Source organism: Hyla sarda, chromosome 1 (assembly GCF_029499605.1).
Source record: "Hyla sarda isolate aHylSar1 chromosome 1, aHylSar1.hap1, whole genome shotgun sequence".
Taxonomy (NCBI): Eukaryota; Metazoa; Chordata; class Amphibia; order Anura; family Hylidae; genus Hyla; species Hyla sarda.
Window position 1 is genome coordinate 369,644,433 of NC_079189.1, and position 27,271 is coordinate 369,671,703.

The 27,271-nt window shown below is 39.5% G+C and overlaps 1 protein-coding gene across 1 annotated transcript in view; it reads left to right on the top strand.

Moving 5' to 3' along the window:
- RORB (RAR related orphan receptor B) overlaps positions 1-27,271 on the top strand; it is a 230,543-nt gene that overhangs the window by 43,597 nt on the left and 159,675 nt on the right. The window lies entirely within an intron of this gene.

Here is a 27,271-nt window from a genome sequence, read left to right on the forward strand (position 1 = left end):
CGCTAGACGAAATCCTGGTGAACCCCTTTCAGAGTCCATGGGACCTGTCCATGTCCAGCTCTGTTGTTTGTCTCTGAAATGGACTCTGCAATGGAGCTCTGCAGATAGGAATTTAGCCTAAGTTTTACAGGCAAAATTTCTAGTTGCAGCACATAGAGAAGTGATGGAGAGGTAGGTCATTGACCAATCACAGTGCAATAAGAAGCTGAGCCAATGTGGGATATCCTCTGATATTACAGTGTTGGTAATACAGCAGCTATAATTGTTTCTTTTCAAAGTGAAATGCATGTGCTGTGAAGCATGGATTTTTTCTGCCTTAGGGTGCATACACACCACGTTTTCAGGCTACGGCTGCCGGATCCAGCTGGGGGAGGGGAAAACGGTGCCCTCCCGTACTCCAGCCAGACCAGCGCTGAAATCCATTGACTTTAATGAGCTTACCGGAGTCACAGTTTGACTCCGGTCGGCTCATTTCTGCCCTGTATCCGGTTTTGTGACTGGACCTAAAACCGTAGTATACGTGGTGTGCATGCACCCTTAAAAACTATGTTACAATGTTAGATGTTGTTACTTATTCACAATAAATTAGGAAACAAATTTAAAGTTAGCAAGAGATGGCTTTGAAATCTTAGTCCCGAGCATGAAAGGCTGCATTGCATTATAGATACTGTAAGCTATGAGTGCAATTATTCAACTTAATAGAGATCGCACACATAATTTGCTGGATCAAGCTCTCATGGCACTTTTAAATATAGGGGTATCTGTCTTTTACTGCCCTGGAAATGTGTGCAGGATGAAGCTTCATTAGACAACTGGCTTACTTAGCTTATGTAGGCTGCAGGATCATTATACCACAGCAGAAAAGTAAACACGTTCACAAGCAAATATAAAGTAGATTGATTTTTCTAATAACCGGAGCTGCATATCAAAAGTCATACTAAATATAACAAACACAGCAGCTGAGGATGGCACCTAACACACTCCGGTCTTTATTTACCCACACGCCTTCCAGCCTTGACTTAAATGGACTCTAAGGCATACTCCTGCATAGGAGGTTGCCCTGGGGCACAATACTGCATTGTAAATATTGCCTGCAGTCCCTGATCCCAAACAAGCACTTCCGCTCTTACATTGACTCCTGCCTGAGCTGTAATTACCCAGTCTTCACTATAATTTTAGAATTGGGCTCATTGATATAGTTCTATACCGATACTTTACAACTTCAGCATGCACCTCATGAGAAATATAAGTAAAGCTGGAGATAAAACTCATAACAATAAAGCTTAGGTGTATCAGCCATTACCAGGTTCTGTATATATTGCCTTACTAGTTGTAAACATGGAGAATAGTATTCAATTTATATTACCTGAATTGAGATTCTGCCATCCCTACTAAACAGTTACAGTATATTAAGAGCTAAGTTATACACTTTTATATGCTGTGATATATCATCTATGTATAAGCAGAAGAACAATCCAGTAGCTCAACTATTGTACAGCTAAGGACTGATGTTTGTTACGAAATTATTAACAATATGCATGACTGTAGCAAAGGGATTTTACAAAACATTGGGTACTACCCTTCCAGTAGACTCGTATTTCAGAGAATTCAATACATTCAGGCACTTGAATTTTAAATTATGGCTGTAGTGTTAAGGCAATAAAGTGTTAGTGCTGCTGGCTAAAAAATACTCATAAAGAAAGTTATTAAATGTAATCATTAGCCCATGTGGCACACTATTCCTTGCCCCTTAGCCCATCACTATCCCCCTCTTCTTCTTGCCATGTGGCACACTATACCCCTCTCAGCCCATGTGCACACTATACCCCTGTTAGCTCATGTGATACACTCTCCCCCCTTAGCCCATACTGCTTTTTGCCCATGTGGCACATACATTAACCCCTCCCCCCCAGCATGTGTCACACACTAGCCCCATCAGCAGTTTGTGAGGGTGACATCTGTGAGGTGAGTGACTGCATCAACTAGTTCATCTTTTCAGCTTCAACAGCACGTCTTAAAAATAACCCAATCTAAAGGGACTTGTTGCAGTGAAAGGTGCGCGTAAGAAACTACAGAAGTAAAGGGAACAATTATTTGTACCGTCATTACTATTTCACACAGGGACAACAAGTAACGTCCTATTGTTTCCAATAGGGTAAGAGAAATCTTAGACCTTTCCGAAGTGTCCATGAAGTGACTTCAGTTAAGGTCCTGGACTTGCTTTCCATGACTTCATCAATTTTGCAATGAACGTGTTTAATATTGTAAAGGTGCAAGAAAGACTTTCACAAATATCAGGTTGATCTAGAATTGAACAAGGTAATGAGATACATGCAGCCATAATAATCAACAGATAGTGTATCTCAATCAACAGCAAGCAACAAAGAAAAACAGCAATATACAATAAAAATAGCGCATCACGCTGTCTGATCCCAGTTACAGGAATGTCCTATCCCCAGGCCATTAAAGCTGCTGATGTTTAGGTTCAGAGGTCACATTGGCTGTAGTGAAAGCTTTTTTGGTTCCTTCTGTGCTTGAAGGAATAGCTGTGTGACATAATGTCACTTTAGCTAAAAATCTAACTGCAGCAAGCCCATCGCGTTTTCTTTCTTTTTTTTTTTTCTTTTCTTCATTGTCCTGCCATGCAGAAGGAGAAAGAAATATCTGGTATAAACGATATCAATCATTAAATATATGAATGAAATATATAACTACATATATATATAATTTTATATAAAAACAAAAAAAACATGCATGGCAAGGAGGTTCCAACCCCACAGAAAATCAGGTAGACTATTAAACATGCAAATTAAAAGGAAAAAACCTAATGTAAAATACTAAAGAACAATAATGTAATGCAGATAATGAAGGCAGCAATGCCCCGATACAATAAAGTGCTGGATTTTGGATACATAAAAAGAAGGGGCATCCATAACAAAATATCCCACTGGGCCCCCATAAGGCAAAAAGGCTGCTTCACCCATACACTTTATGAATTCTGAGTGCATTTCCTACCCTTTGGCCATTTCCTTAAAAGGAAAAGGGGAGAGGAAAGAACTGCACAAATACCACCCCATAGCAAAGGTGATTGTACCAACCAGAACTCAGCCTCCTATACACAGTGCATTGGCCTCATAGCAGTCACAGATTCTCCTTCTATGGTACGCATGTATGTTGTTGTTCTAAGTAATGATCCAAGTAGCCATCTTACCATCTAGTCTGCCCAATATTTTGAATACTATCAAAAGTCCTTGGTCTTATCTTACATGCAAGATAGTCTTAAGCCTACCCCAAGCATGCTTAAACTTCTCACTGTATTTTAAGCTACCGCTTCTAGAAGAAGGCTATTCCATGCATCCACTACTCTCTCAGTAAACAAATGCTTCCTCATATTACAGTTTAAACCTTCACCCCTCTAATCTAAATAATGGCTAATTTTGCTTTCCTAAATTACAAAGTAGCGGCTCTGCTTGATCCAAAATAAGCCCAAATTTTGCTCTTTTATCCTTCATTTTGACCAGGGTATTACTAACTTCACTAGTGACTAGACTCACTACAGTACTAAAGACACTTTTAATTAGCCAGCACTAGGAAAAGCTTACTTCATGGTTGTATGGAAATCTCCCCCTAGTGGTGTTGAAAGGCGGATAGAATTGTACTATTTGTTTCAAAAAGTTTTGTGAAGTTGTAAAAAGGCATTAAAGGGGTACTCCGGAAAGTGCTTAAAGGGGTTATCTGGCAGTATGATTTTTCTTTCAACAATATGCCCCCAAAAAATAAACCTCTACTCAACTCCAGCACTCCCCGATGCCTCCGGGATCCTGCTAGTGGCCGCCGGTGCTCTTCTCTGCATGGTTCTTATGGACGATCTGTCACACTGCAGCTTAGCAATTCACTGGTAACAATGCTGTCCCGCCTCCCCTAGTGATTGGCTGAGCAGCATGTGACATATTGAGCCCTGGTCTTCCTGGTGTACAGCCCAATATGTCACATTGCTGCTAAGCTGTAGTGTGAGGGATCAACCACAAGAACAAGGAAGAAGATTGCAGCAGAGGGCGGCAGCAGGATAATGGAGGCACCAGGGAAGTGCTGGGGGTGTATATGTTGTTTTTAACTGTTTTTAAGTCACTAGCACTTTTTGTTACACGCCCACCTGGTAACGTCAGCTTCAACAGGTACATAACCGGCAATGACATCGTCAGGAAGCATGGTCTGATGAGGTAGGTAACAACCTACAAAACAGCTGTCACATCAGTTTTGAGATCGCTCCGGCGTCCATGCCCGCTGCGGAAAATGCTGTTCGTTGCACTCTGTCACTTTATCAAGCTTGAAAAATTAAGAGGAATCACGCTCTCAAGAGGTGGTGAGTGCTATCCTTTCATCTACTTACTTGTGTGTGTATATATATATATATATATATATATATATATATATAATATATATTTATGACAGAATGGGTATATTGTTGGAAACAAAAACCCCATAGCCGGAAAACCCTTTAACATGGAGAACTCTGGGCATTTAACACAAAGTGCCAGCCTCCTGTACACTTGTAACAGCTGCTGGCGAAGTAATAGAACACAAGGGGTGACTGCACTCCTCTCGCCATCCTTTTACTTACCTATAGGTAAGAACTTCTGAGTTATATGACAGTTATCGCTTTGTGACACTGGTCTCTGCTTCCCACTTTGGCTCGATATAGTTTTTTACCATTTGTGTATTAATCTATTGTGGCCTATTATGGTTGTGCATTTACAATAATGGTAGTGCTAGTAGTGTGATTCATACAGTGTTGTGATAGCAGTGTTATATATGCATAGCGGGCTTATGATAGTTTTGTATACAATTCATATATGCAATTTCTGCTTTCCTGTTTTTTTTTTTTGTTTGTTTTTTTAATTGAAGGCTTCATATCCAGTTATAGAATTGTAGATGTATTTTAAATTGTAGAAATAAAATCATTTTGGTTTTAATATAAAATGTATTTTTTTCTATGGCAGATTCCCTTTAAAGGGGTACTCCAGTGGAAAACAATTATAGCAATCGTTATAAAATCAACTGGTGCTCGAAAGTTAAACAGATTCGTAAATTACTTCTATTTAAAAATCTTAATCCTTCCATTACTTATCAGCTGCTGTATGCTCCACAGGAAGTTCTTTTCTTTTTGAATTTCTTTTCTGTCTGACCACAGTGCTCTCTACTGCCACCTATGTCTATGTCCGGAACTGTCCAGAGCAGAAGCAAATCCCCAGCAAACCTCTCCTGATCGGGACAGTTCCTGACATGGACAGAGGTGTCAGCAGAGAGCACTGTGGTCAGACAGAAAGGAAATTCAAAAAGAAAATAACTTCCTGTGGAGCATACAGCAGCTGATAAGTACTGGAAGGATTAAGATTTTTAAATAGAAGTAATTTACAAATCTGTTTAACTTTCGAGCACCAGTTGATTTTATAAGGATTGTTTTCCACTGGAGTACCCCTTTAAGTAAGATGTATTAAAGTCAAGGAATTCTGCATTGCGGCCCTTGGGATTGAGTGCTCAGGCGACCTATATTTTCTCCAAATTTTATGAATAAACCTTATGAAGAAGAACAGCAAACCAGGGTATCAACCCCTATAAAACTATTTTATGAAATGTTGCAAAAGTGGACTATTTATTCTAACTGGTTGAAAATATTCAAAAATTGGCTTGATAGACAGGTGCCATCTGACTTTGTGCTGTTGTTGTATCAGTTGTAATAATGACGTGATATTATACAAAAACAATGAAATAATATGTAATAATTCTTTACTTTCCCTGTGTGACTGAACACAACCGTAAATGCTCCAAACAATAGAAAAAAAGGATTAATGCATTCTTCCAGATTTCGTCTATATTCAGTCTCGCTGAATGCAGAATCCACAAAAATCGCTCATTAACCGAGCTGATGGAATTTGTTCATAGTTAGACTGTGCACTATAGTAGTAGATGTATATGTAAAATACTTCCTATTAAATGACAACTATCTCACAAGGCCTAAGGCCCTGTTATTCTACATTTCTATCTGGATTTGTCATTAATATTAATGTACAATTATATATTTATGTCACCGTTTTACATACAGAAGCTTTCCCTGTATAATGGGTTCACTGACTATTAAATATAATGTTGTATTTTCATAATTTAGAAATAATTATTTTAGAATAAATGTCATTTATTCATTTTGGTAGTGATTTTTTTTCAGGTACAATAATGTTAGAATTCAATCTGCAAAATTTTAGAGGATGTGTAAAAAACAGTGATGATGAGTATTGTTATATATTGTATGTGAACATATTTTTTTTATATTTTTTTTTATTACAAAAATTTGCACTGTATTGAGCTACCCCCCTATCTGCAAGTTTTTAGGCTTCATTAGATCTATGACCTAACATGAAGATGGCCAGGATGAGGAGGGTGTGAAAGTTTCATACAACAAATTTCTTATTAGTTATTTCAGTAAGTAATTGTTTTTGAAAGTAGGCAACAAAAATATAATTTTATATACTTTTTTTTTTATTCTGTTAAGCCATCAATAATTAGCACAATTTTTAAGAAGATTAAAATAGGGTAAAATACCGTATTTATCGGTGTATAACACGCACTTTTAAGGCTAAAATGTTTAGCCTAAAGTCTACCTGCGTGTTATACGCCGATAAGCCGCTGCAGTTCAATGTTTTAAAGCGGGCGCTTTAAATCAATGAACTGCAGTGGCTTTGCAGGTGCAGAGACCTGCCGTCGCTGCCGGTTTCTCTGCCCCTGCCTGTCCTGGGGTCTAGAGCCCTGCTGCCGGCCCTTCTCTACCCCTGGCTATAGGTGCCGCTGCCCGTTCTCTCCCCCTGGCTATCGGTGCCGCTGCCCCATTGCCGGCACCGATAGCCAGGGGGAGAGAAGCGGCGCCGGCAATGGGGCAGCAGCGCCAACAGACAGGGGGAGAGAAGGGGCAGCGGCACCCATTGCCAGCGCCTCTGCCCCGTTGCCTCCCCCATCCCCAGTTGTATAATTACCTGTTGCCGGGGTCGGGTCCAAGCTGCTTCAGGCCTCTGGTGTGCGTCCCCTGCGTCATTGCTATGTGCTGCGAGACGCAATGACGTCACTCATCATTGCATCGCGCCGTGCAGTGCATAGCAACAACGCATGGGATGCACATCGGACGCCTGAAGCAGCGCTGACCCGACCCCGGCAACAGGTAATTATACAACCGGGGATGGGGGAGGCAACAGGGCAGCGGTGCTGGCAATGGGTGCCGCTGCCCCTTCTCTCCCCCTGGCTATCGGCGCCGCTGCCCCATTGCCAGCGCCGTCACCGATAGTCAGGTGGAGAGAACGGGCAGTGGTGCAGATAGCCAGGGGGAGGGAAGGGCCGGCAGCAGGGCTCTAGACCCCAGGAAAGGGAGGGGGAGAGAAGCAGGCAGCGACGGCCTCTCTCCCCCTGCCTTTCCTGGGGGTGTATCGGGGTATACGCATGCACACACACGCACCCTCATTTTACCAAGGATATTTGGTTAAAAAACTTTTTTTACCCAAATATCCTTGATAAAATGAGGGTGCGTGTTATAGGCCGGTGCGTGGTATACCCTGATAAATACGGTAGTACTCAGCATGTTTTATTGCTTATCTTAAAGGGGTATTCCAGGCAAAACCTTTTTTTATATATATCAACTGGCTCCGGAAAGTTAAAGGGGTATTCCAGACAAAAACTTTTTTTTATATATCAACTGGCTCCAGAAAGTTAAACAGATTTGTAAATTACTTCTATTAAAAAATCTTAATCCTTCCAATAGTTATTAGCTTCTGAAGTTTTCTGTCTAACTGCTCAATGATGATGTCACGTCCCGGGAGCTGTGCATGATGGGAAAATATCCCCATAGGAGCTGCACAGCTCCTGGGACGTGAGTCATCAGAAAGCAGTTAGACAGAAAACAGCAACTCAACTTAAGAAGCTAATAACTATTGGAAGGATTAAGATTTTTTAATAGAAGTGATTCACAAATCTGTTTAACTTTCTGGAGCCAGTTGATATATAAAAAAAAAGTTTTGGCCTGGAATACCCCTTTAAACAGATTTGTAAATTACTTCTATTAAAAAATCTTAATCCTTCCAATAGTTATTAGCTTCTGAAGTTTTCTGTCTAACTGCTCAATGATGATGTCACGTCCCGGGAGCTGTGCATGATGGGAGAATATCCCCATAGGAACTGCACAGCTCCCGGGACGTGAGTCATCAGAGAGCAGTTAGACAGAAAACAACAACTCAACTTCAGAAGCTAATAACTATTGGAAGGATTAAGCTTTTTTAATAAAAGTAATTTACAAATCTGTTTAACTTTCCAGAGCCAGTTGATATATATAAAAAAAAGTTTTGGCCTGGAAAACCCCTTTAATTCCATTTATTTAAAATGACTAATAATTGGAAACCATCTGGTTTTGGTAATTTTTTATGGCAAGAATAGTGCTACAAAGGGCACCAGCAACTCAGATTGAAACCAACAACACCAGTAACTCTGCATGGTTAATAGGCTTTTGTGTGTTAGTGTATTTAGGAGTAGGTCACTCCTTTAAGCATGTGCTTCAGGATATACTATTTATGACTAGCCTTAGAATAGGCCAAGAGTGTGAGATATTTATGGGAGTCTCACACAAATAAATATGTTTTATTTCTTATATGTGATGTATTGTATTTTGTCCAGTATAGCTGATGCTGCAAGGTATAACAAAGGTTAAAGCACCACACACACCTGATGAAGAAGTTTCATTGGAGTTAGGTTCCCTTTAAAGAAGCAGGATTTTTTTCCCCCATAGCATGCACACTCATCATCACTAGTCCTACAGTTTACTCCAGCGCAGTCACATCCATGAGTTTTGTTACTAGAATTTGGTCATGTGATGACTCTTCAAATCTTCCAGTACTTGAAGGGGTACTCTGGTGGAGAAAATTTTTTTTCATATCAACTGGTGCCAGAAAGTTCAACAGATTTGTAAATTAGATTTCAAAAGAAGGGTGGAGCCAGCACTGAATAAAATTATCCTTTATTTAGATCCAGGTTAAAATCCCATGGCAGGCAAACAATGTACACAAGGACAATAGTGCAGGACTGCATAGCTGGAAGTCCTCAAACGCCGACGCGTTTCAGGCCACAAGGCCTTTAGTCATGGCATACATGTGGACACTTTAGCACATACTTTAATACTGAGACAGTCCAGATGCTCTCCTCCCACAAGGGGAGGAAACACCGGAACTGATCACCTAGAACAACCTTGCAGAATAGGTTTGCTATGGGGATTTGCTCCTGCTCTGGACAGTTTGTGACCCGGACAGATGTGTCAGCAGAGAGCACTGTGGTCAGGCAGAAAAGAACAACTCAACTTTCTCTGTAGTATGCAGCAGCTGATAAGTACTGGAAGTATTAAGATTTTTTAATAGAAATTATTTACAAATCTATTTAACTTTCTGGCACCAGTTGATATGATTTTTTTTCCCACTGGAGTACCCCTTTAGTGGTTCCAATAGGATGTAAGACTAGAGACGGTGTGTCAGCTGGATTGTGTCCCAGTAAAGTCAATTAATGTGGCATCCTGTGAAGAAGTTTGCAAACCACCTAAGTCCACCCCTGAGAAGTCCTAGGTCACACAAATCATAGTCACGTATCTTCTGAGCTAAGGAACAAGTCAGGCTATACCCGAGTGCTGAGTCCAGAACTCCTAATCTAGAAAGTCTTCATTCCAAGCAGAGTTTATTTAGGCACTGATACATTGCTCCTTCTTTATTTAGGCACTGATACATTGCTCCTTCTTTATTTAGGCACTGATACATTGCTCCTTCTTTATTTAGGCACTGATACATTGCTCCTTCTTTATTTAGGCACTGATAATATTGCTCCTTCTCATTTCCCTTGGTTTGCAGCCTTAGTGCCAACACATACAGCCTCTCTATTGACAATAGTTGTGCATACCTAGGGCCAAGTTACATGGGACTGCCACACCGCTCACAGCACTGTTGATGAATAAAGAGCACTACTGGTACTAGCATACAACCCCCTGGGTCACCACATATTGCTGTGGAGAGAGGTATGCTAATGTATACTGTGGTAGGTCCATTGACTTTAATGGCAAGGGAATAGTCTACAGATGTATACACTACACTACACTTATCTCTACATTGATTAAGGAATCAAATATCTCATGATATCTATTCAACATAATGTCACAACAATCACCTACAAAGCAAAAAACTGTTACTTTTACTTTACAAGACTAAGAAGTGCAGAAGGCCACTCAAAAAAGTATGTTGAGGAAATGGAACAAAGTGATTAGAATGGGCCCTCTGTGGGTACACCGTGGTATACACCATCATACATTTCTGCTGGTATGCTGATATATATCACAAGGGTATAACACTTGGCAGACGGCCTTTATAATGATCAATTACCTTTTACTGCATTCCATTTGAAACAATTGCTTATAGATATTACAACCTTAGGCCAGCTGAATGTCCCTTTCATTCTTCAACTGTATTGTCATCCCTAATTTCTCTTTAATCGGTATCCATTGTTCATTGTTCAAGGAGTTATCCAAGTAATAAAAACGTATCCCCTAACCACAGGACAGGATCTGATTCTCCCCCAGTGAACCCTTCAGCCGCCACCTTCTGAGATGTAGTCATTTTGTCAGTGACAGCCTGCTCAGCCAATCACTGACTGAGGCTAAACGTCATTGCAGCTGATGATTGGCTGAGTGGACCATCACTGCTCAGATGACTACGTCTTGGGAGGTGGGGGCGAGACAGTTCAGCAGAGAGAGTAGGGCCTCATTCTGGAGATAGGGGATAATAGCAGGATAAACCCTTTAAAGGGGTACTCCACTGGAAACCATTTTTTAAATCAACTGGTGCCAGAAAGTTAAACAGATTTGTAAATGAATTTGATAAAAAAAATCTTAATCCTTCCAGTACTTATCAGCTGCTATATGCACCACAGGGAATCTGACCACAGTCTGACCACAGTGCTCTCTGCTGACACCTCTGTCCCCCTCTGTCCAGGAAGGAAACCTCTCTTGCTCTGGACAGTTCCTGAAATGGACAGAGGTGTCAGCAGAGAGCAATGTTGTCAGACAGAAAGGAAATTCAAAAAGAAAAGAATTTCCTCTATAGTATACAGCAGTGGATAAGTACTGGAAGGATTAAGATTTTTAAATAGCAGTACAGTGGTCCCTCAACATACGATGGTAACTCGTTCCAAACGAGCCATCGTTTGTCGAATCCATCGTATGTTGAGGGATTCGTGCAATGTAATGTATAGGAAGCTGTACTTCCCTGTCCCCGCCGCTCGAGATGGTGTCCCCGCCGATCCTGATGGTGACCCCAGCCTCCGCTGGGCTCTCTGCTGTCTTCTTCGGTCCTCTGCTGTCTTCTCCGGTCCTTTTCTGTCTTCTCCGGTCCTCTTACTGGGCCTGCATAGCGACGTCATTACACCGCTGCGTACGCCATTCCTATTGGATGTCGTGCGCAGCAGCGTATTGACGTCATCGGAGAGGGCCGAGAAGACACCGGAAGACCAGCGCTGGACCCGGAGGGCACCCCGGAGCATCGTGGAGGGGTAAGTAATACTTACCACACCACACGGGGAACATTAAGCTGCTATCCGGCAGCAGCTTAAGCATTGGGCGCTGCCGGATAGCACTTGATGCGATGGCCCCGACATAAAAAAGCATCGTATGTTGATGCTGACATCGATATGCGATGGCCTCTGAGAGGCCATCGTATGTCGATTTCATCATATGTCGGGGCCATCGTAGGTCGGGGGGTCACTGTAATTCAAAAATCTGTTTAGCTTTCTGGCATCTGTTGATTAAAAATAAAAAATGTCTCCCCTTTAACGTGTCTGCCATATATGTGCTTTATAGACTGAGCATGTGTGAATCACTTATGTCTTAGCCTTCATAAATCTGGCTAGGCTTATAGTAAAGCTATTCTTTTTACTTATACAGCAATAAAGTTCAACCGCATCTGTGTCTTATCACTTGTCAATAAATTGTTGTAGAGAACACTTGTCCAGGTAAAGTCCATCACCGACAACTCAGCTGAACATGTTGGGCAAGAAAGCTGCTTCTTCAAACATTCGGAATTAAGAAGTGTTTATAGGTTCCCAGCAGGTAGGCTTCTTGTCCAGCACTGACAGCCACAACTATTGTGTGCAATCTTCTCCTGAGCCAATTCACAGTGTTTACCATCACGACATGTAGTGGTAACCAGCTCCACTGCTTTATTGTACAATGGAGGGAAAAAAAATATCAGATTATTTTTTGTTATTTGACAGTTTCAGTGGGTAACCTTAGTGATGTATTATCAAAAGTGGGAAAACCATTATTGATTACTATTTGTCGCTCAGGTAAATGTTCACAACAGTGAGAAATAGCTATTGTATTGGAGCTTGCCTTTGCGAGTAGAGAAAGAATTGTTCCTTTTATCTCTTCCACTTTCATAAGAATAAAATAACTTTTACACTTAAAAAAAAAAAAAAAGTATAAATAAGCCTGTAAATAATCCTGGAATAGATGCAAATAACACCCTGTAGAACAGATAGAAAGATAGATAGATTTACAGTGACCCCCTGACCTACGATGGCCCCGACATATGATCATTTCAACATACGATGGCCTCTCAGAGGCCATCGCATGTTGAAGGCAGCATCAACATACAATGCTTTTGTATGTCGGGGCCATTGCATAAACGGCTATCCGGCAGCGCAGTCTGCTTCAGCTGCCACTGGATAGCTATTTACGGTGCCCCGTGTGGTCCGGTGATGTCTCTTACCTGTCCTCGGGATACCCTGCACCGTCGGCGCCCTCCATCATCGTCATCACGTCGCTGCGCACGCTGTCCCGTCATCCAATAGGAGCGGCGTGCGTAGCGACGTGATGGCGGCGACGGAGAGAGAAGATTCCGGGGAAGCAGAAGCCTTACCGGAGCGTCGGGGACACCTCGGGGACGCGGCGACAGTGATGGAGGGCGACATCCAGGGCAGCGGTGACGAGCGGTGACGGTCCGGAGCGGCGGGGACAGGTGAGTACAACTTCCTCCACCAGTGGTCTTCAACCTGCGGACCTCCAGATGTTGCAAAACTACAACACCTAGCATGCACGGCTGTCCGGGCATGCTGGGTGTTGTAGTTTTGCAACATCTGGAGGTCCGCAGGTTGTAGACCACTGTCCTATATTTTACATTGCACGGATCCCTCAATATAAGATGATTTCAACAAATGATGGTCAGTTTGGAACGGATTACCATCGTATGTTGAGGGACCACTGTATATATTTTGATATTGACTTTGTAATATTGTAATATGCAGTGTGAATAAGGCCTTATTGGTGGTACAACTCAAATATTTTACTTAAAATGTCCCTACGGGGATGCCGGGGTTGCTGAGACCCGTACAGGTTTTTGGAAAGACCAGGAAAGACTGTGTTGTACCACACAATCTTATTATAAGTCTATGGGACCATCCAAAGAAACTGGACAGTGATCATGCTTCTTCTTGCTTATTCTACTGATTGTGAAGGTCTAATCACTGGAATCCCAATCGGCAGAACTTTTGACAACTTTCTATGAAATGCCAATTAATATTATAATTTTTTTTTTTTTTTTTAAATGGGATATTTTAAATGGGTTTTCCGGGATACAAAGCATTAATAAGTAAATTGATTTAATGTTTTGAAGTGACTCAGAATCCCCTTTGTTTGTTTGCTTGTTCAGCAATATGCTGTCTAGGCCATCTTGTCATCTCCTCCGCCCTTTCCCACCCACAAATAGCTCATTTCCATAATCTCTAAGAACTGGAATTGCAGTAGTGCCTGTATTCAAGCCAACCATGACCATCATGGCACTTTCAGGAGATCCTCTGGCAGGGAGGAATTCCAAAAGTAAGGAATCCAACATGCACATTTGCAAACTGTACCCTATATTTTGTATTGTTTTTGGGCTTGTTCCAACATCTGGTCTGCTATGAAGTCTAGTTCGTTTCTGATTTAACTGGCTGAACAAACTACAGTATACATAGTATTCCATCCATAGCTTATATTCAAGGTGTATCATTTTTCTATTTGTAATTCTTTATATAACACAGGATAAAAGACACAGGTACATGTACAGCAGCTAAAGGTAGTCCTAACAAGATATTATGAATTCAGGTAGAAGAAACAGGCATGGTCGCACATCTACAATCTTGTATAATGATCTAATTGCTTCTCAGCATAATATCAAAAACTAACAGGTTGTTAGTATACATTTTTGATCAAAAAGTACAAGCCCACTCGCCACGTCAAGGCCACCTATTTAGAGTGGGTCCCTAACGTCTCTAGTATAAAATGGCGTAGCACTGGGCGGCGACCACCACCGCCACGACACCAATGCCCACGGGGGGGGGGGGGGATGACCCACTGGCAGATATTATATAATACAAGATATTATATAATACCAGTTCATCTTCTAATATTCAATATGGCAGACCATTCTGCATGCTACTTATCATGCGGTATATATTTTTTTACTTTTTACTTATTTATTTATTGTTTGCTTCTTTATATGCACATATAGAAATGTCGATGAGATTATGAAAGTGAGAGGTGTTCATACAATGACCAGCTTAAATATTCCTTGGTGAACACTAAAATCGTCATTACTTCTATGGAAATAATCCAACACCCTTTCTAGCTCTGCTGCTTGGCCTTTATCTGCATGTTTAATACATGATCAAGAAGATTAAATCCACTATTACATGCAAGGTAGATTCACACTGCGCCGAGCCGAATAGCATGTAAAAGTCATTGTACATGATCAATACACTTTTATATAATTTCATAACCATATAACCGTCGTGATAATCAGACTGTCTGCTGCCGTGTTTGTCATTACCTTTAGTAAGGAATTGGGTGTCTCTCCTTCTCTTCTGTTACATCTGTCAGAACTTTGATACAGAATGTTTTTGATTGGTGAAACCATTGTTAGAAGCTGTAGAATAGATAAGCCCTTTCTTGTTGACATCCAGCACACACTGAAATGAGAGGTTAGCTCTGAAAGTGTAGGAAGCACATAAATGGCATTATGTTGTCTATTGTGCTGGCTGAGAGCACTGCGTGTTCAATTTATCTTTGTTTGTGCAAAAGCAAAATACCTGTATTTTATAGATACTATACACTGCTAAGCTATTCATTTCTATTCATATAACTCATGGAGAATAGCGTATTGAAACCAAGGCTAGCTAATGCCACCTAACACATTTGATAACACGCATAGTAAAAACTGCACAAAATATGTGAAGCATCATGTTGCATGGGTACCAATTATAGTGTATGTTCAGTATCATCTTTACTTCAGCAAAGCATACAAAACTTTAAACATTCAAACTTTTTTGTATAGTTCATACAGCTTTTCTTAACTCATCTCTTAAGAATAGTTGGTGCTTTATACAAACCTTTGTTGACCTTAAAGAGTATGGGCCACAAACAGCATTTATCCAACCATTGGGACCCCCAAAAATCACAACAACATGGTCCTTAATCTCTCATGAACAGAGCGGTGGTCGAGCATACACTCTTCTACTTCATTAAACTCCATAGGACTAATGTAGACAGCTGAATGTTATACTATGCTTCTCTTTGGTAGTCACACTTACTTTAAATGGAGTGACAGCATGCAGAAAAATCACTGCCCCAACTGGGAAAACAAGACCCCATTCTTGTGTTTTGTGGGATTCTCAGCAGTTGCACCCCCTGCTTTTATTTACTTTTAGTACATCTATTCTGTGAACAGGTGATAAATGTTCATGGTCCAACCCAATTAAAGTGGTCTTCTTATTAATATCACTTCTTTCATCCATCAGGTGATCAGTTGGCAAGACACCTATTTACCCATTTATTACATGGAAAAAGTATCAATGGCTCTCCATATCATTATTGGATGTGCCAAGTCCACCAGAACAGAAGCATTGGCATACAGATTCTTTCAAGAGGGGTAAAGATAGAAAAACTCACAAGTAGTAAGTGCGGAGATGGGAGTGTAACAGAACATGTAGTTGGGGGAAAGGGCCAAAATGGCCATACTAAAAACATTAAACATTATGATCCTAAAAGGGGTTATCCAGGTTTTATTAACTTTTCACTATCATGCCTGTGATGCCAAGTTATGTCTTAAGTGCTTTACTTGTGGGGTGGATAGACCCCTTTATGTGATTTCATGGTCCCTCCAGTTTCAGCATTCCCCTGAACTCTGGATCACTGTTGTCTCAAGACTTTCTAAAGAGCCTGTTTGGTTTGAGACAACAGCTGATCAAAGGGGTGGCAGCACGTACCACTGGACCCCACACGTCATCAGTAGACTGGCTTATCAGGGAAGACAAGAAGAAGCCAAGCCCCCTGTGATCAGCAATTGTTTCGAGCCAAAGAGGATCCTGGGAAAGGCTCAAGACAACAGTCATCCAGAGGAATACTGAACCTGGGGGGACCATAAAATGACAAAAAAGGGCTCAATCCACCCTACACATGTAAGGCAAGTTAAGCACTTAAGACATAACTTGGCATCACAGGCACTATAATGAAAAGTTAATAAAACCTGGATAACCCCTTTAAACATATTTAAACACAAATATGTTAATTATGAATTTCAGGATATTGTGGGTTTTGACCACACATAGATGTGTCCACCCTTACCTCTACACAAATTTTTCATGATTCAAATTTTAATACAATATTGTGACATTCTAGCCAAACGCTTAACAGGCCACGACACACAACACAACCACTGGGTGTCTACATTCATAGACATAACATAAAGAACTCCCAAAATATTATTATTATTTATTTATTTAGTTTTTTCCCAAAGGTGGACACCTGTTGCCTCTGGTCTTGGGATATGTTGAAATAAGAAAAAAATTTAAGGAAAGACAAATGTTTATATGACAACACAGCCACACAGCAGCTATTGAGACACAGATGGGGAAATTGGGAATTGAGATTACTACTGTATATGGGAATGATCATTTTGCTTGTACAGGATGACCAATTCCTACTTTATTGTAAAGATCAGTAAACTTTGGTACCCACATGCATTGTAGCATCTTTTTATGTGTAACATTTTCATGTAACAAAGAATTGCAAACTTTTCAGTGGAAAACAACCATCCTTTTTTTAGGGAGGGATTGAGAAAATGCATAATTTTTAAGCTAGATAAGTGAGTTTGTTACAATAGATGAAAGATGAAATAGAACTATACATAAGGAATATAAGTTGTAAAAAGTTAGAATGGTGCACAAAGGAAACATGGCAAGAGGTTTTCCCGCTGTAAATCAAAGGTGAACACATCCGAAGTGAGAATGGTAAGGTGAGCACATCTGCTTGCTGATAACTGCCATAGACTTCAATGGGTCGGTCTTGTGACTATCTGTGCATATAGAAGAAACTTCTAAAGTTGGGGAAACCCCTTAATGTTTCAAAGGGTTTTATTGAATTACAATTGACTGGTACCAAGTAAGAATTGCACTTTATGACATATATAATGAATGAGTGTTGGTGTCAGTGTATATAGCTTGAGATGTATACACATGTATCCCTTTTTTTGCCGTATGGATACAAAGAGCATTTGGTTGCTCACAATGCAGTCTGGTAACTTTTCATAGAAGAAGAAACAGAGTAAACAGATTAAATCCCTCTGAATCTATCATTTACACAACTATAGAGGATATATTTTGTATTATGATTTGTGATTTATTCAGATTCTTGCAGGCACTACCTAGGGCCATCTCCCAATACAGACAACCTTAATTACTCATTTTTATATATGTATATCATATGCAGAGAAAAGTTTATCACTTTTTGCTGTCTATGAAGAGTTTGTGTTAAATTATAAAACTTTGATGATTGTATTGTGATGTTAGATTCTGAAATATGTTCTTACAGAATATAATTCTTATATTGTGGTTCAACATTTTTTTAATTGCCCAAAGGATATATATTTTATTCATTCTCTTGGAGATTATATGATACTTTATATTTCTATTTTTTGCATATGTTGTTATGTTGTGGATCCTTTTTTTTGTTTGTTTGTTTACAATTTCTCATCTGTTAGGTGCATTATTATACCATTACTAATGGGTCACTAGACTGAAGAACAGGGCTTCACCTTCAGCACTCACCTTTCCCCGGTCCTTACAATGGTTCCAGTATTCAGATTCCACCAGAACTTATAGTAGACCAGAATTGAGAGATACAACAGCAGTCATGCAAAATAAATCATACCAGCTCATATTAATTGTCAGAATCAAAGACAACTCTTCATAGATGTCAGTGACCGATAGGGGCAATAGTCCTGTAGAAAATAGTTGTCTTGCAGGAAGGCTTATATCAGGTATAACACTAAACACACAACAGGAAAACACAGACTGAGAAAATATCTGGCAATAACAGAACCAAGAAAACTTAATAGGCAGAGCTCAGTTATACAACAAATTCAAAACTAAAGTCTAAATCAGACATAGATGGACAGACAAAGACAGCACATGGCAGCAGAGACTAGCAGATCAATATTTCCACAATACATGTCCAAAAAAGTAAACTGTAGTCATGAATGCAGGCAGGACATGACAAAGACATTCAATACATAGCACCAGTGCAAAACAATATCTGACAAAACTATATATATATATATATATATATATATATATATATATATATATAAAACAAAAATAAAGAAAACCAATAAATTGATCTTATATAGACTTGATCTTATATAGACTGAGGGATAACCTCAACCAAAAAGATTTAATGTAAATTGAATGATTGAAGGCAGCTTCAAATATGCAGTAGATCCTGTAAGCATGAAAATACCCTAAGAGTACAGTGCAATGGTAAATATGATATAAGTAGACACCCAAGGCTACCCAGTGGCAGCCCTGTATGTGCAGCAAGGTTTGGAGGCGGGGCAGGCACATTGATATGACTGTGATGTGCTGGCCGCCAGGCATCCCTGAGTGCCTAATCAAAGGAAAATATGCAGCATATTTCAAACTGTGTAGCAGAAAATATGCTGTGTATACACTACATGGAACCATACCCCCAGAGTATGTTCACATGGGCTGATTTTCTGCAGTGTATTTGCTGCAGAAAATTGGCCACAGATTTTGCTCCCAATGACTTTAGTGGGTCCGCAGCAAATCTGCCACCATTGTGTGATGACTGGTTCTGCCAGAACCCATAGGGTTAATGATTTCTAGCCCTGTTTATTTTGGTTGCTGGGATGAGGCCTCTGTGCTCCTCAGCCAATTAGAACCCTCCTAGTTGCAGATCAGGCATATTTAAGGAGGCCCTTTTCAGTCATTCTCTACTTGTGATAGTTCTTAGTAACTTACCTGGCTATCTCTGTGCTCATTCTGTTTATTCTGGTTTTGTGACTTTTGGCTTGGCTTTTGACTTCCCTTCGATACTCTGTTACTGTACTTCGTGCTCTCCAGGCTTAGACTCGGTCCTCTGACTACGTATCTTTGTGTGTGCGTATTTAGGTTTGTTTTCTGTTAGTTGTGTACCTCCAGCCTTTCCCGACCTTTTGTCAGTTTTGTAGTTTATTGTTTTGACTTTTTGACTGTCCCTCACTTATTTAGGAAGCAACTGTCACCCTGGTTACAGACCTGTCGTCTAGGGCAGGTATGTAAGTAGGCAGGGACAGGGGAGTGGGTGAGAATAGTGTGCACTCCTTCCCTGCCCAGACGTGACAATTGCAGATTTTCTGCTGACCCACTAAAGTCAATAGCATCATAATATGCTGTGGAAAATCTGCAGTTAGTCCACCAGTGTGAACAAATCCTTAGGGAAAGTTCACACATGCATGTCAGTAAAAATACAAGGCAGCTCACTAGAGCTGTAAAATACAAAATGAAGCAAACTTACCTCACTCAGTCCAATGGCAGCAGCCTGACTCCCCCTGGACCCTTTGTTTATTCACCCTGTGACACTCTTCTGCTAACATTCTGAACACATTGAAGGCTCAATGATTGCATGCAGTGTGTTCAGAATATCAGCAGGAGAGTCAGGACAGACAGACCAGAGCACCGGAACTGGACAGGGTGAGTATATTTTATTGTGTTATTTTACAGCCCTAGGAGACTTTTGTGTGTTTTCTAGCTAGTTTGGAATATTCCTTTAAAATATGAATAGTAATAAAGTTCATAAAGGATAAGCCTCATGAAAAAAAAAACTTTTTTAGATTTAGATCGCGGGGGGTCCAAGCTCTGGGGCCCCAGCGATCTGCTGTTTTTTTTTTTTTTTTCATGAGACTTATCCTTTAATATATTATTGCTAAATAAACATAGAGCCAGCAAGCCAAAGGTATATGTGTTATGTAAGCAGTAGCTGAATAGACCTTTTAGATATTTGATATACCATCTTACATATAAGGGCTCACTCACACCACCATTGTACCTTCCAAGCCACATATATATTTGCAACCTGTGGGATGCAGATGTATATAAGCATGGACAAGCACAGGCCCCATTGACCCTAAACATAGTCAGTGAGTGACTACCTTTGGGTCATATTGTGAGCTTATATGTGTTTTGTCTCAGACTCTAGAGGGCAGCAATCCACAGTTTGAGTCCGAGACAAAACATCTATGTGCTTTGAAAAATGACCAATGTGTGTTACTATTACATTTGGGAAATGTATTCAAATAGATGGGGCCCGGAAGGCACAGTCATAATGTGAACCTTTCCTTAATCAGAACAAATGTGGGGGTTTTCTGGTACTGCATTGAATAGAATAGGATGCAGGCCGAGCAGCAAATTCTTAAACCCATGCACCATTTTTAGGGGGGAAGGGAGCCTGGCTTCCAAAAAGCAAGCAATGATACCTATTTACAAAAAGAAAACCTGACAGCTATGACAAGTCAAGCCTTACAATAGGACAAAACAGCGGTCCTGTATATATTAATATGCCCCAGTGACTTACATTCAGAGGATACTAGAAATTATTCACTTTTAACTATTTTAACTATTATGATTTAACATTCAATATTAAAGTTCATAATCCATATATAAACAGCATAAATACCATGGAAACCCCAAAAGCTGTCTTTGTGAATTGATCCCTATGTTGTCCGCTATGTTTACTGCCACACATAAAAGTAATGTTGTAAACAAATAAGCCCAGCACAAAAGCTGCCTCACTTTAATATGTACGTGGAGCAGCAGCTTCGGTATATCAGGCTGTCAAACATTTGTAGCTCTGCGGAGTTTTGTAACATAACAAAACATCAGAATCTCAATCAGTCACAAATGTTACTGAGCCCTTGGATATGATACAATTGCAAGCTTGTTAAAACCAGAAGCCATACTGTTAGATGTGCACTAGGATCTCAGGCAAGTTAGTGTAACAAAGTGCTTATTTTTAGGAGAGGCAGATTTAAAACAGATGCAGCACAGCAGTATCTTCAGCTGGTTATGTGACACATAAGATCTGAGAAATAGAACTGTGACCAAGTATGATGTGACATTGTTATAAAAGTTCTATAAAATCATGTATTTCTTCTCCAGATACAAGATCTGCTCAGGCTGATTTAAAGGTGATATACAAGCAAAAATAATGTTCAGTTGAAAAGACTGGAATAGATACGATAGATAAAATAGCTAGATAGGATAGATAGATAGATAGATAGATAGATAGGATAGATAGGATAGATAAATAGATGGATAGATAGATAGGAGATAGATAGATAGATAGATAGATAGGAAAGATAGATAGATAGATTGATAGATAGATAGATAGATAGATAGATAGATAGGATAGATAGATAGATAGATAGATATGAGATAGATAGATAGATAGATAGATATGAGATAGATATGAGAGATATATAGATATGAGATAGATAGATATGAGATAGATAGATAGATAGATAGATATGAAATAGATAGATAGATAGATAGATAGGAGATAGATAGATAGATAGATATGAGAGATAGATAGATATGAGAGATAGATGATAAATAGATAGATATGATATAGATAGATAGATAGATATGAGATAGATAGATATGAGATAGATAGATATGAGATAGATAGATAGATATGAGATAGATAGATAGATAGACAGAAGATAAACAGCACAACCCTTTCAGTAGGTAATGTCCATATAATGGTGCATGCAGAACCTGGGGTCCGGGTCATGGACCCATCCACCGAAGACAGCAATAACGATCTCTCCACAGCACCCAATAAATCAAAACGTGAAGTTTATTCCGTAACATGTGTCTTTACAAAAGTAGCGACGTTTCGGCCAGCTCAGTCTGGCCTTTCTCTGACACATGTTATGGAATAAACTTCATGTTTCAATTTATTGGGTGCTGTGGAGAGATTGTTTTTGTTGTGATAGACAGATATGAGATAGATAGATAGATAGATAGATAGATAGATATGAGATAGATAGGTATGAGATAGATAGATATGTATGAGATAGATAGATAGATAGATATGAGATAGATAGATATGAGATAGATAGATAAATATGAGATAGATAGATATGAGATAGATAGATATGAGATAGATAGATATGATATAGATAGATATGAGATAGATAGATAGATAAATATGAGATAGATAGATAGATAGATAGATAGATAGATATGAGATAGATAGATAGATAGATGAAAGATAGATATGAGATAGATAGATAGATATGAGATAGATAGATAGATAAATATGAGATAGATAGATAGATAGATAGATAGATATGAGATAGATAGATAGATAGATAGATAGATGAAAGATAGATATGAGATAGATAGATAGATATGAGATAGATAGATAGATATGCGATAGATAGTTAGATGTTCATTATATGATGGATAGATAGATAAATAGACAGATAGATAGTCATTATATGATTGATTGATTGATGGATAGATAAATAGCTAGATAGTATAGATGAGGTAGAGCAGAGTATAGAGAGATAAATAGCAGATTTTTCCAGCGGTAACATAAATCTCTAGCCTGCTTATTCCAGTTTTATTAATGTATTCTCTGACAAATGCACACTCACTACATTTTCCACTGCATTTTCTCATACCCTCTGGCACTGAATAGGTTATTTGTGCATTATTTAAATCTAACTCTTCACATTTTCTCTCCATTGTGTACAATATAGCAATTATCTAATTATGCCTTCTGTATAATTTGGCTTTGATGAACATACATAGAGTGTTATGGATGAGGAAGACTTAATCCACCAATAAAAGGGTAAAATAGGGTCAGTTACACAAACAGGTGTACGGGCTATTTGCTAAGGCAAGAAACCTAATAGTATGGGTCATTTTCACTGTGCACCATCTAATGTGCCCTAATGTCTCTGTGACAGGAATAATAAAAAATAAGGTGGAAAACAATACTGTAAATACACAATGAATACCCCATTAAGCCAGTGCTGGGGAAAAAAAACAGTAACAGCATAATTGAATATAATTGGGATACTGCACCACATTCATTGGGGAGAAGCAGAATACCAGCCAACGAAGAGCTCTGTATCTTTAAAGAAACAGGGACATGGTCAGCTGATAATTACTTCATAATTCTCGTACATAGACGTAGAAGCGCAAACGCAGAATTTATATGTTCTCCAGCTTGTGCAGTATCGGCACTTGCTGCCTTAACAACAACTAATATAAACCATTTTACCTGAGCTGCAAGAGATGAGATGGTCGGAAAAAAATGGTCAAAAATGATGTGAAGTGTAGAGCCAGCCATACATATAAGATAGTTATGTCCCCGTCTCAGCCAAGTGGGCATGTTTATTCAGTAGAGGACACTGACAAGGTGCTGCCAGGACTTTTTGTAGTGGCTTACAGAGGCAGAATAAAGATTCTTCCCTACGAACACAGTTTCTTCAAAGAATATTATTATTATCAATAATATTTATGCAGCACTTAATAGATTCAGAATAAATGTATACAAATTTAAATCAAATTGTTACTGAGTAAAAAAAATAATAATATTTAGCACAGTGAGGTCCCTGTTTACCATCTATAAAGGGTAGTACACATAAAGCTGCGTGAGCCAGTATTAGTGTATGTGCTGATCTAAAGTATACTTGAGTGCATAAAGTGTGGGGGCTACTGTGAAAGAATCAGGCCAGGTGGGGGGGGTTAAATAGGGAAGAGTTAAATTATGGCACGTGAAGGCCTGCAAAAATTAGTTTTTAGGGCATGCTAAAATGATGCAGCTAGTCTGTTATTGCAGAGACATTGAAGTAAGGTGGCCACTTAAAGGGGTACTCCGGGGGAAAACTTTTTTTTTAAAATGAACTGGTGCCAGAAAGTTAAACAGATTTGTAAATGACTTCTAATAAAAAAATCTTAATCCATTTAGAACTTTTTAGCAGCTGTATGCTACAGAGGAGATTCTTTACTTTTTGAATTTCTTTTTTGTGTTGTCCACAGTGCTCTCTGCTGACACCTCTGTCCATGTCAGTGTCCAGAGTAGCATAGGTTTACTATGGGGATTTTCTCCTGCTGTGGACAGTTCCTTTATATGGGTATCAGGTGTCAGCAGAGAGCACTGTGGACAACACAAAAAGAAATTCAAAAAATATTTTCCTCTGTAGAAAACAGCTGCTACAAAGTACTGAAAGGATTTAGATTTTTTAGAGGGGTACTCTTTTTAATTAACAGATTTTTAATTAACAGATTTTTAAATTACTTATATTAAGGCTGTGACATTGTATATTTCTTACCGTATCTAGGAAAATATATTGCTCCTCTACTGTAGATGCTCATGACAATGAATCAACACTGTGCCCAAGCTGCTGCAGAACATTAGTGCCACATACAGTTCCAGTTACAATGACCCACCAAAAAGTACCTGTTTATTATATTATGGTCACTACTTTCTAGGTGCTTCCCTATCTGCACATTATTCTATCAGGCCCTCCTGGTTGAGTCCTGCACCAGTTGGGAGAGGAACTTATCTTTTGTTATGGACAAAAAATGTGTGTATCTGGATTATTGAAATAATAACCTAATTGTGATTTGCTGCCTTATCTGTTTTCCTTTATTGCAGATTTACTGGGTTTCCTCTCATATCTGGTGACTCTGAGAATGTTATTCTTACCTCCATGTATTACCCATAAAGACTTATTATCATATATATTTCCATACAACCACCAGCAAAAATAATCACTACCGTTACAGGATGTTAAACCAGCTTTTTAGACAACTTTTAGACATTTTTGTGTCTTGTTCGACAAAGGAGACATGGCTTATCAGAAAAGGGGCTGGGCTTTAAAAAATTAAATGTGCCAAATGTTGGCAAATTTCTGGCACAAAATTAAGCCACTTACATATGGTTCACACTAGAGTAGAGAGTCTAAACATGCCTCATATTTTTAAGCAGCTTGAGTTGCTGCGATAAATCTGGCATGTTCTTAGACTATTTAGTCTAGGTTTACACTAGACCATGTTTATTTATCTCCCCAGTGTGTGTTTAAGACTTGAACATTCTGGCTTCTTGAAACATACCTCAAACAAACATGACTAAATTGTGTTCGTTAATAGTTATTAATGTTATTGAATCATCTTGTCATTTGCATTCCTAAAATAAACAGCACAAGTAATGCAAATTACTCTACAGGTAAAAGGGCAAGTACTTGCTGTATAGACAGGGGTCAAGTCCTGGGAACAAAGTGTGGGAACTCACCCAAGATTTCCACTTAAGGGCTGGTCCTGTAGGACTCCTGCTAATGGGAACAGTGGGGGAGATTTAGCAAAACCTGTCCAGAGGAAAAGTTGCCGAGTTGCCCATAGACAACCAATCAGATCGCTTCTTTCATTTTGGAAAAGGCCTCTGAAAAATTAAAGAAGCAATCTGATTGGTTGCTTGGGGCAACTAAGCAATTTTTCCTCTGGACAGGTTTTGATAAATCTCCCCCAGTGTTCCTGCTGTGAAAAAGTGTAGGAACTCCATTCCCATTCCTCTGTTCCTGCAGGACTTGAGCCTTGCTTACAGGCCTTACTGACCTTGTTGTTCACAGTCATTGATAGGTAAAAGAGAAGGGTTTAAAAGGATAACATATGGGTTCACCCAAGGAAGACATAAAAGTGTCAGTATTGAAAACTGAAAGCAGTAGCCTTGAAAATGGAAATGCAAAGCAAAACAAATGGACAGGAACAGTATTTGTGAAAGAACTGAATGGGTTGAATGAAACAGAATTTACATATAGAAAAGCAAAAATCAGCACTAACACCCAAACAGAAGAAAATAAGGCTAAACTGGGCTAAAGAGACAACATAAGGCGCTCCGTATGTAGGATCTCGAGCTGGCAGGTTTGGGGAGGGGAACCAACAGCCGCTTACCAAAACAGGTTGTGTGAACTCACACACAACAATGGAGAGCACATGGAAACAATATGTCGTCCGCAGCCTTCCTGGAGTGGATATATTCGAGGAGGTGACTGGAAGTATACAGGAATTACTTCGGCGCTGGACGCATGGAATAAACCGGACCATGAGCGTAAAACCAGATCTGTTTAATGTGCAAAGATGCAACATGTTTCGCTGTGCATGTACAGTGAAACACGATGCATCTTTGCACATTAAACATACCTGGTTTTACTCTCATGGTCCGGTTTATTCTATGGGTCCAGCACCCAAATAATTCCTGTATACTTCCAGTCACCTCGAAACTGGGCTAAAGAGAAGAAATCATAGAATGTGGAGGATTAGGTGAAAGTGATATTCAGTAAGGAATCAAGGAGATGATGCTGGAACATGTGTCTGGTACCATTCAAACAAAACATATAAAGAAAACAATCACATTTCCACACTCATTTATAACATGGGGCTGCATGTTAGGCAAAGAACGATGAAAAAAATGACCTCAACAGTTCATTTACACGTGCACATACAGTCTTTGGACACTCTTCTCATTTTACAAAGCATATAGTAGGAAGCTTTTTTAGTAAAGGTATATCAATTCAATGACATGGCAACAAAGCAGTCCAGATTACAACCTTATTGTAAATTCATAGTGAAGGTAGGGTCACATGTGCCGTATATGGCTGCGTATTTTCTGCAGTTGACTTTGTTACCCATTGACTTTAATGGGTAGGAAAATACACAGCAGCAAAATATGTAGTGTAAATTCTACATGTGACCCTTCCTCTAAAGCGTAAAATAAAAAATGGTCCATGAAGAGGCTCCATAAGTAATGCTGATCTGTTAACTGTTCTTT